The following is an 11,906-nucleotide window of genomic DNA, read 5'->3' as shown; positions in this document are numbered from 1 at the left end:
ACTGACTTATGTTAGGGGTAATATTATTCCCCCGACTTCTGAAAGAGAGAAGTCAAGTGTTCTTTTGTTATGTGAGAAAAGTGAGAATACATTGTATCTTGAATTTTCTTTATACTTTCTTTATCGTTGTACTCATGTGACATCACAAGCTATAGTAGTCTTCTCATCCAGCCGTGACTGAGCAGAAACTTAAAAATTCATAACTTTTGAATGGATTGTCCGATTTCCCTCAAACTTTTACTGATGTGTTCTACTAATATTGCTGCATTCACTCAACCCACATGTCTATGAAAGTGAACTTGTCCTTTAATGTCCAAAACAGGACTTGAATGAAATAGAAATTTCTTTCTATCATTTGAAATAACAACAATGAACAGTTAAAAGACTACAAAGAAAGAGATACAGCACAAAACCACAGAAATACAATGGGTGGTGTTTAAGACTTGATGGGTGAAAAACTTTCCATGCCATGCAGAATTTTCTTGTTAGCCAACAGATGCCATACCTCAATTTTGACTTGAGTGATTGCTCACTAAGGCCGCTTTCAGACACATTGCAGAGTTATTGTGTATCCACGCGTTATATGGATGTACAACATATGAGAGCATTCAGGCATGAATAAAGGAATAATGGCGTATTGAAATTATGCTGCAAACCATTGTTTCGATGTAATAGGACCTATATCCATACGACGTGTCAACATGAAATCATTCAAACACATACAGACATGCTTTTTCTATACATTGTTCATTCATATATTATAAATCCACTTATGTTGTAGCAAATTTTTAGCATATCTATTGGGTCACTGATCTTGTTACAATTTAGGCTTGTGTATCCTAAACTGTATTATGCCCATTATGCGGGCGATCATTATAAATTATATCCTTTAAGACTAAGGGCAACTACAGTTGATGAGGTAGGCCTACAGGATTGCAGTATAAATATCTTAACTAAGTACGGTCAAACCTGCCATAACGGCCACCTGTCTATAGCAACCACTGAAAAATCCCCCCCCCCCCCCCCCGAGAGAAACGCCCTGTTGAAGACCCTGTGTATTGCGACCACCTGTCTAACACGGCCAGCGGCCACAAATTTTATTTCCTGTGGTAGACTTTAACCCGTCTATAGCGGCCACAGACCCCCTATGGAGCCCTAGCCCAGCCGATAATTCAGCGTGTTTTTCTGCTTTGTACAAAGTGTAGCTGTGCCAGTCATTCATTGGCAACATTCAGTGATAGCCACCGGTGCATTCATCACTCATTCAGTCATGATGATGCACTAGTGTTAAGCTTTCTTCACGACTGTACACATGCTACCGTGCAACCGGTGATAAGCACCAGCATTGTCCAATGCATAAAACACACGTGTGCATACATAACCACCACATACAGGTACATGTAGGCAATGCACACAAAGTTGAATAACCTGTCTATAGCGGCGACTTGTCTATAGCGAATGACAAACTGTTCTAAATCGCTGATGACATTCTTTGAGGCTGGAAGCTGGGTGCCACATTTTGTAAGCAGACTATGGGCCTCTTTAGAATTGACCAAGCGTCCTACAATCTGCAATTTACTTGCTCCGAAAAAAGCAGAGTTATGGTCACATCCACTAATGACATGTATTGGAATGATGGATTGAGAGATTGCTTCACTGCACAGACTTTTGGCATCAATCAGACGATGTTTGCATTTCAAGCACAAGTTCCCTGACGTCCTATGAGCAACATATGCAGCTTGGACATAGTTGTCAGTGTCTTCTGTATCAAGTATGACTGCTGCTTTGTAGCCATCTGACTGAAGTGCACTATACATCATGAACATGGCAGTGTCTGCTTCAGCTTGGAAGCGTAGGAGTTCAGGCAAATCCTCACCTGTAGTGAGATTCCATGCATAACTGCTGACTACAAATAGACAATCTCAGTCCCTGTTGTTAACGCCACTTTCTGGAATTCATTTTGAAGATATGCCTGTAGGCGGATCTTTCCTTGCTAGAGGGAAACTTGTCCTCTGCATTCATGAAGACATTCTTTGTTGGCATCTGTTTCTGTTTAAGTATCCTTTCACTGTCCTTACTGTTGTAGTCCTGGTCTTAGGAATCGTTTACGCAAATGATCCTCTCCGCATTTGGGTGCCTACTCTTAATAGTGTTCACCATTTTCTGTGCATAGTCGCCCCAGTTGTACTGGGTTCTGTCCCTCTTCTCCCTGTCCCCAATGGTCGGGACTGCAAGTCGCCAAATGAGACCCATGTCAATAAGGGATGTATGCACCTCAGGTTCTGGAGTCACATTCACGGTCAGTTCTTGCTGTGACTTGCGGAATGTTCCATTTGCAGTGGAGATAAAAAGGGACTCGGGCGTGACGCGATGTTGCATGATATCTTCAAGTTGTAGTGTCCCACTGCTGTCAACTAGTCCGACAACTGACGCCATGGCATCCCGCTCCATTCCCTCCGCCTTTCCCTTCAAATTGTCAGCTACTCCTCTTTTCACTTCTTGACTGGAAAAGTTCTTTAGCTTACTCCGATGAACTCTGTCATTCAAAGTTTTCATTTTCAAATATACCCTCTCATCCATGAACTGAATACTTCTACCATCCGTCTTGGCTGATGCCAGATCTACAACAAGCGAATCGGAGGCTGTGATTCCTGACTGAAGGGACCGCAGTGTGTGGTTAGTATGGTCAAATGGGTCACACTCAAATTCATTGAGACACGAACTAATATCCTGCACTGCTTGTTCATCCTTCTTTTGCTAGATGAGCAATCTGCATGCTTTGCTTTCCTATGCCTCTTGCGGTTTATGCATGATGATGAACAGCTCTTCTCACTCGATTGATGTTATTCACGTTGCATGTATTTGAAAGGAGTTGTTTCTCATAGTTGACTCAACCCATATGTCCAGAGCGACACACGAATACAGATTTCCTATCACTGACTGAGCGAACATACCATCTTTCATGAATGCAGCCTGTTCCTCAGGAAGGGTATCAAGCACTGCAATGAAATCTGGAAGATGCCGACCATACTTGCAACTGTTATAGATTTGCATCCATGGAAGCATCAGTTTAAGTGAGGATTTGTACTCATTCCAGTTGCTTGTTCTGAGTGCGTGGATATTTTTGGTCAGAATATTTCCACCATTTCCATGAAGGATAACCAGTATTCCGCCAAGGAGGCACCATTGAAATCCCTGAACAGCGTCTCAATATGATCTTTCACCTCTGCATTTTGCTCTAACTCTGTGTGTACATCCGCAAGTCCTTGAGCATCAATCTCATGTCTGAGTTTGGCAAGAGATGACTTCACCTCTTCGGATAGAGGAGAACTTTCCAAATGCTTGTCTAGGACATGATGGACCAGAGTCTCGTAGAACAGGCAAAGACAGCGAACCCTACACTTGAAATGTTTTCCACGGAGGACTTGATCAATAGATCCGTCTGCAATAACACCTGCAGCTACCAACACATCTGAGACACCTGTTCCATTGAACCTTTTGTATATCGTGTATATGAATGACATCTGAATATGAAACTGTTGTGGGTTTTCACTTTTCAGCTCCAGCATGAGCACGTAGACGGGATGGTCACCCACAATAATTGCAAAAGGCATCCCTTTCTCTTCGATTGCCTTTGCGAGCTTACATAGAACATCATTGAGAACAGTCTTACTTTGTGGGTCGGGATAGGTCATGTAATATATATCTTGACTCTTCCGTCAGCATTTGACATTCTGGCCTGGAACCCTGAAAACCCTCGTACAGTCTGTTCCTCTGGTTTAGGATGTGTTCGGTCATCCTGAGCTCTAGCCAATGCATGGATCACACCGCAAGTTCTTTGCATGGATGTGTCTTGAGGAGGGCTGTCATCTGCGGCTCGTTCTCGAATAGGCGGTTCCCCACACTTAACTGTCTTGTATGGCTTGACGTGCTGCATTTCACTTCCAATCTCTTTGAGAGATGTTGAAAGGAACTGAGGTGTCATGTTTGTCCTATCCTCTTGATTTTCTGAGGGTTCATCAAATGTTTCTGGCTGCACGAACATGACGTTAGTTTGATGCGCCTGGCCAGCACCAGTCAACGTATCACTCTTAAAGTCATCATTGTCGACTACAGCAATTGCAGGCTTAATTTGTTTTTGTGATTATTGTGGAGGAGCAGAGAGTTATCAAAATGTGCCATCAGTGTCCTGCACATGAGCGCCTGACTTGGCGGATACCAGCGCTATACAAGACTTCATCATCATCATTCGGTAATTTACCAAAATGTACAATTTATCAAAATGTGCCCTAACACACCTGCCCACTGCCCGAGGAGCTTGCAGGTCGTGCTGCTGTACTCCCTCCTTTCTTCAGCCATGGGTCTTGTTCCTCGGGAAAGGTGTTGCATCACTTGGACACATCCTGGTCATTAGTTTAATGCGCTGCAAATTCCTCAGTTGACATTCCAGGTAACACAAAGGTCCCTACCTCGCCCTCTATAACCGCTGTCTGGAAGACTTCTACATCTTCAGCTTCATTAGGTTCATCCCTTGTAGCTGGCCGTACCTTTTCGGAGTTTGGAAGGCAGACAGTATGTCTGCACTAGCATTGGTCCTCCCTGGACTGTAGTGGATCTTCAGGTCAACATTAGCTAGCTTAGTCAACCATCTTTGCTCTGTCCCTCCAAGATTAGCACTGTTCAGATGAACAAGTGGGTTTTGGTCAGCATAGACTTCAACGGCGAACCAAGGAGATAGTCTCTCAGTCCCCTCTGTCTCCTGTGAGAGAACTGCGCCTAACCCCAGGTTGCTCACGACTGTGTATAACTTGAAAGGCCTGTTGAATTTAGGGTACGCCAAAACTGGTGATGTCACAAGGCACTTCCTGAGCGTGTCAAAGGCAATTTGGCACTCTGTGGTCCAGGTGAATGGTTTGGGTGGCTCAGGTCTCTTCTGCCTCCGTTTTGACGGGCTGGTGAGGGCAAAGAGGGGCTTGGTGATCTTTGAAAAGCCCTCCACAAATCTGTAATATCCTGCAAACCCGAAAAACATCAAGACTTCCTTAACGTTGCGAGGGTGCGGCCAGTCTTTCAGTGCAGCACACTTGTCTGGGTCGTAAGAGATCCCCTCAGCTGATATGACGTGGCCCAGATATTTGACCTCATATTGGAAGAGGTGGCACTTTGAGGGCTTTACCTTGAGTCAAGCCTCAGACAGGCGGTTGAAGACTCTGTCCAGGTTCAGCAGGTTTGAGTCAAAATCCTGCGAGAAGATGACTACATCGTCCAAGTATAATCTGGAGTGTTTCATATTTTTGATGCCCAAGACGGTGTTGCTTGAGTCGTTGAAAGGTTGCTGGCACATTTGAGAGGCCAAAGCCAAAGGGCATTCTGTTAAATTCTAAGAGCCCCATGGGGGCTGTCAATGCCGTCTTCTCTTTGTCACCTTCCTCCATCTCCACCTGCCAAGAGATTTAACTCAATCCTGGAGAGGGGGAAAGCATCCGTTCTGGTCTTGGCATTGATCTTACGATAATGCACAAGCGTAGATTGTCGTCACGTTTCTAAACTATAGACTATTGGTGATGCCCAAGGGCTTGAGCTCTAGCTGATGTCACTCTCTAGCAAGTTGACGTGTTCTTTGACATCTTAAAAGAGCTGTGGAGGGATGCGCCGGAACGGCTCCTTGTGGGGCAAGGCGTCCCCAGTTGGTATGGAATGGATGCTTATTGTGGTATGGCCATAATCTCCCTCGCCCTGCGAGAATACCTGTTTATGTTGAGTCAGGAGTTGCCCTATCCTGTCGATTTGGGTATCTGATGACCTATCAGTACATACGTCAACATCGACAAATATATCATCGTGGAGGGACTGTTCGCCTAGGGAAACTTGAAGCGTCTCGGCGTCAATCTGCTCCAGTCATATTCTGTCACATCCGATTATGGCACCTGGGTCCACGGTGTGCAGTGTGGCTAGCTGGGTACATCAGTCCAGGTAAATATCACCTGGGCTGTGGTTTACAACTCTTAGTGGGACATATCCCCTCCTTGCAGTCACCACTGCACGGCCGGTAAGGATACCCTTCCGCACCGCAGATTTCCATCCCTCCAAGGCTCCACTAAACCAATTAGTTCCCCTCTGTTCTGAACTGCATGGCACACTCCCATGACAATTTCTTTGCAACCAGCCTTCACCCGTACTCGCTTTGCTGCAGGGTGTACTTAAAATTAGTAGCTCGAGCTATCCGTGTATTGCCCTACTGAAAGAACCTGTTTCCATGCTTCGTCATTGTGTACCTGCGTAGGTTGAAGAAAGCTCTGTCCAAGCTGGCTAAAGAGGGATTTTCAGCATTGGTCTATGACATTCATTCCCAGTGGGGAGGAGAATGAAAATGAGGATGCTCTGTCCACTACTAACATGCTTACTCTCCCTAAGTCCGGGCCAAGCACCTCCATCTTCACTTCAACACATCCAATACATGTATAGAGTACTTCTAGTCCGTTCATACCCAAAGTTTCAGTTGGTTGCTCGACAAGAAGAGATACCCAACAATGTTTATCAATTGTAGAAACCTGAGAGCCAGTGTCAAGAATGCATGAGATGTTGATGCCTTCAATCCTGGCAGTGTGGCTAACAGATGTCCCCCAATGACGTGTTGGGTGCTCTCTGTTGATACCGAGGTATGGGTTGTATCTCCTGTAGGGTCTTCCTTCTTGCTCTCTGTTGCTCAACCCTCGGCGCTGGAGCAATCTAGTTTCCCGGGTAAGGGGCACGTGGTCCCTGGTTCATTTTATTTGGGCGCTTGGGAGGAAAACCAGGCTGTTAGGGAGACTGCATGTGTGGTACTGGGTTGGCAGGTGCTTGCCGCGGCTGGGCATTGATTGGTTGGGGGGTCCAGCCATATGGTTGGTGGGGTACTGCTACAGGGCAATTACGTGCCAGGTGTCCATACTTGTTGGCAAGTAAAACATCTTGGCCACCCGGATTCATTCCAGTTTGGGTTTCCTTTTGGTGCACGCTCCTGAGCTTTATGTTGGGCCACTAACTCGGTCAGTGCAGTGACCATTGCACAAAGGGCCTTCATTTCGTCAACCTGTTGTTGTACTATAGGGTCCGAAGTTTTTGTACGCCCTGAATCTCCTTTAGGTCTGCAAAGTAATGGGTTACTGCTGCCTCCAATATCGGGAGACAGCTACCCTGTATGCCCTGGAAGGAGCCAATCAGTAAAGCAACTACACAACACTTCATGGATATTTTTCACAAAGTCTGGCTTCACAGATCATATCCTCCCTCCGATTTCCTGGAAGGCCAGTGCGTATTGTCTTGTTGACTCCCCTGGCTTTTGTCTCCTGTCGTGCAGCTTTCCTGAGGAAGCACCAAAATCTCTCTTCTTGCATCTCCGGCAAGGTGGTGCAGGATAACCCCAACCTTCTGATTTTCGGGTGTGTGCCATGCCTGGAATGCAGCCTGTACTCTCGCAATAAACTCCTGTACATTCGCTCCTTTTGCCCTGTGCCCGGTAAATTCGGGGGTCAATACATAAAATGGCGCATAACTTAATACTGGCATGACGGGGCTTGGCGATGGGACTTGTTTCTCGTTTTTGTTCACAGCACGTATTTTGGTGTGGTTGGTCTGTTGTTGACATGTTGCCATCTTGATTGGGACTAGGTAATGGGACTTGTTCCTTGTTTTGGTTAGCAGCACTATCTACTTGGTTTGTTTGGTCCGTCGTGGACATGTGTAGTTTATACTAAAAAATATTTTGACTTTGAATTTCCACTTAAACACAAGACAAAATATGTCCCATTCACAATCAACAGCATTAATCAGTTTATATACAGTAGTAAAGGTACCTCCTTCCACGAGCTCCAAGGATTTATCAACTACATGTACTGTTAGATTTACACCACAAAATAACCCAACACAACACACCAGACGACCGAATACTGAATGCGTCCCAAATAGTTCAAATCCGTCTGTCTCTCCAATTATATGTAATTATATAATCAATTTTGGTGGGGGTATAGAATGATGATGATGATTAGAACAACATTGGATAAATGTGCCACAGCTAGCATCTACATGAAACAAGTATACCCACATTTAAACATTGTCGCCTTTCAGTAATGGGCTGTCACTGATTTGACCTGAACAATGTTTCGATGCCATGTAAAAATATGAACTGACCAATGTTCCAACATTTACCTTGCCTGATGCATTGCTTCACAATGTTTGTGGCATAATACAAACATAAAGTGCAAGTAAATGAATGTTGTTTGAAATGTGCAAATCTCAACACCAACCTTGACATCCCAGTCTTGACACCAATTTATGTAAGGGGTTTTATGGGATGAAATGTCATTTGTCAGGATGGTTCATCCCCACCCCAAATACATAATTCTATCAGAAGGTATGGGTATAATTCGCCAAAGCGTCAATCAAACCGAATTTGTGGGCGTGTGGGACAATTGTAAAGGGCAATGCAGTACACATTGAATTATATGTATATTGTGGCCTCCTTGGCGTTGAGATTTATTGAATTTCAACCAGTTAGCTCTTCTTGCATAAAAAAAAAGGATAGTTATACAAATAATGAGCAGATGTAAGAACGTATCGGTCCTTACATCCCAGCCAACAACCCCATGTGGGGCCCACACGTGCCCAACTCCAACAACACTACCCCATGAGCGACCTCTGGTATAGCGGGAGTTAGGAGAAATCGCTCATATTCCGCGTATCCGACACGGAGGTGTTCATGGGTCTCGGAATTGTCGATTTTCTCTCGGGGTCGCTGTTTATCCCTATATAGAGTCTGTTGTGAAAACTCCAGCTTAACTTTGATACCTTATAATGTCTGGTACTGTGAATAAAAATCAATAATTCGGTACAAAATCACCAAAAATGTTACTCCCAGGCTCATACTGCATTTCTTGTATGGGGCGTCCATTTTCAGCGCTGCTTCCTTTGTGGGATCGCAAAAGTCGAGTGCGGAAGTCAGGCTAAAAATTGATCGTTCTTCATCTTCGTTCGCTGGCTGTACTACTTGTCCCTTATTAGCTAGTTGGGGACAGTATTTCAGTGTTATTGCCGTGGCTATGTCTAATCATAAGTACTGTGGATTGTGAGGTGTTTGCATTTTTGCAGGCATCTGACCACTGAAACCAGGCGTAAAAAAGCTTCTGACATCCTTTAGACATCGAGTTGTGTTGGCCATTCCTTGATCGCCTTTATGTTGTCGGGGTCTGTGACCGCTGGCACCAATGTAGCACAATTTTAGCGTATCTTTTGGGTCATTGATCTTGTTACAATTTAGGCTAGTATACATCTATCCTCAACTGCATTATGCCCATTATCCGAATTTTGTTGTAGTATCGAGATGGTTTTATATCAGAATGGCAGAAAACGGGGAAATTGTATAAGAAATTGTGAATTGTTGGACCAATTAAACTACATTGTCTGAAAAAAAAAATGTTTCATCGTTTTTCCTTATATTGAGGTTTTACCGTAATTGTCCATAAGAAACAGAAGTCATGGGATGAAAGCAAAGTGATTGTATGTGTTTGTTTGTGTGTCTGTTCTACTTCACCAGAGCGAAATTGGCTCCAGCGAGCACTTTAATGGCCATTCTGGACCAGCTGAAAATTAGTCTTGAGAAGAAAGAGACAAATTTGATAAGCACAACAAGTAAAATTTCATGAAAAATCAGATAAAAATCAGGAAAGATACGAATATGAATTTTTTCTAATTTTCATAAAACAGTTGATGAAGAGTCGATAGAGATAGTCTTTCTTTTCAGACTAAATCTTAACTGGTCTGGAATTATCAGGTTATCCACACCACACACAAGTTGAATTGTATTGGTAGTAATGTGTAGGTGCAAACGCACCCATACTAATCAAAAGAGCCGATAGTGTCGACAACTGGCAGCATTCCCATTGGTATGTATGGAAATTATATCATGAACACTGTTTTTGGCCGACAATTAGTAACTACAACTTCTTTCCCTCTAACTGTCAATGTTACTAAGTTATTACAAGACTACAATGATATGATAACAGTTATTTATTTTTTTCCCTTTTAGGAAAAAGGAACATTTTGGAAGATGATGACGTCATCCCCTGTGATCCCCAGTGCATTTAGGATGTAGTTTTTCCTAATGGCACTGTTTCATCAAAATATGCAAGATATTGGAATTTCATAGCGTTCCTATTTCATGTTCTTTTTTTTTCTGAAACTTCTTTCGCTCCTGGTGTCTGTCCTCTACCTGTTTTGATTACACAACTTGAACGTTGTGTGGAATTACAAGTACATTATATTGAGAATACGACGTAAATGAGGCATGGGTGATGGATATAAACCTTTGTCGCGACTTATTCGAGACTAGCTCGTTTCGGTGGAGACGGCGAGGCAAAGGGTGAACGCACAACCGACAGCCGCACTCTACAGCGTTTTCACCCCTATTGGGCTCACACCTGTAAATAGGATGGAATGTCCCAGACCCCTTCACAAATTCGTACCAAAGATACCAAAATAAATGAAGAAAAAAATCAATTAAAAATCAATGATGTAGTCTGGCAAAAAACTGACTAGCTGTAGATATTGAGTATGAATTCCTCTGCAAACTGCATTTTGGTTGGAAGATGAAAGCTTTTCTGATGGAATTTGAGGGGACTATATTTCATTGGGTACGTGAACGGAAAATAGGTGATTTTTTGAGTGACAAGAACTCGTAATCTGGCTTTGCGGACCCTTGGACAGAATTTGAGCAGAAGAACCCACCCTGGAAACTTGATGGATGAAAGGGTATACAGTGTACTGTATCTCACTTATCCAGGTTAGTGAAGATGAAACACCTCATTTCTCCCAGCTATTTTACAGAATTTTTTGAAATTTGAATTTTAACAACGTCTCTATGGGGAATTATTTACCCGTGTGAGCCTTTTATGTTGCCGACTCCAGAAGTTTGATACAGTAGTCTCGAATAAGACGCCCGATGTGGAATCTAAACTTAAGACTCTTGCGAGGTATGGTTATGCAGGACACAGAATGAGTCACAGATTGGAACCACTGTTGTTTCTCGTCAAGAAATATCAAATTGTTTCTTTTTTATTACCACAAACAATGAAAATGCTTTACAGAATCAGTCCGCTACAGTCAAGAAATTGGTCTATCATACAGGAGACATTCAGAAATATTTCATATCGAGCACAAAAACTGATATGTGTGTGTGGGAGGGAGAGGCAACAGGTTGGTATAATTATCTACATCACATCAACACATTCCAAAGACACCATCTGAGAAGCTGAAGAGCTGATCTTTTTTTCCCCGCCATTAACATGGTCTTTTCTATACAATAACTCGCGCAATATGGCTATGGCTCGTCCGCACCCTCTCTCAGTGAAAACACTGATACTATGCTAACACGATGAAATGCACTGACCTGGCTTCCAGTCTGAGAGAGAAATTAGTTGTTATACCACTACATACACGCCGTGACCGAGATGAACTTGTCGGCTTCTTATCCAAGAAAATAACGTTCCCGAAAACGTCTCTAACATTGGTTTTGTTTCCAATCCAAAAAAATAACGATCCAGAAAAACGTCTCTAACATTGGCTGTCTCTGAAATTGTCTGTTTAACAATAACTAGTAAAATATGACTGTTTTCACGCTCTCTTGATGTTGACTACACTTAAGTAAATTAAAGAAATATGTCAGCAGGACGCTGGATCCAAGAAATATTGAAAAACAACAACAAACGTTTAAAATGAGAGTTACACCTGCACGGGATAAACATCAATACGATATTGCTCTAAATCTCGCCATGTCATCTGTTGTATTCCTATAGCAGTGACCTACAGTATACTACGTAAGGTAACCGAATGAACAGAACTGGACAAGGAATGTGGTTTGATGTTATTTTTGC

The sequence above is a fragment of the Diadema antillarum genome, unplaced genomic scaffold, assembly GCF_040938485.1.
Source record: "Diadema antillarum isolate AM-2024a unplaced genomic scaffold, OU_Dant_1.0 seq00001346_RagTag, whole genome shotgun sequence".
NCBI lineage: Eukaryota > Metazoa > Echinodermata > Echinoidea > Diadematoida > Diadematidae > Diadema > Diadema antillarum.
Note: the sequence above shows the minus strand (reverse complement) of the source record.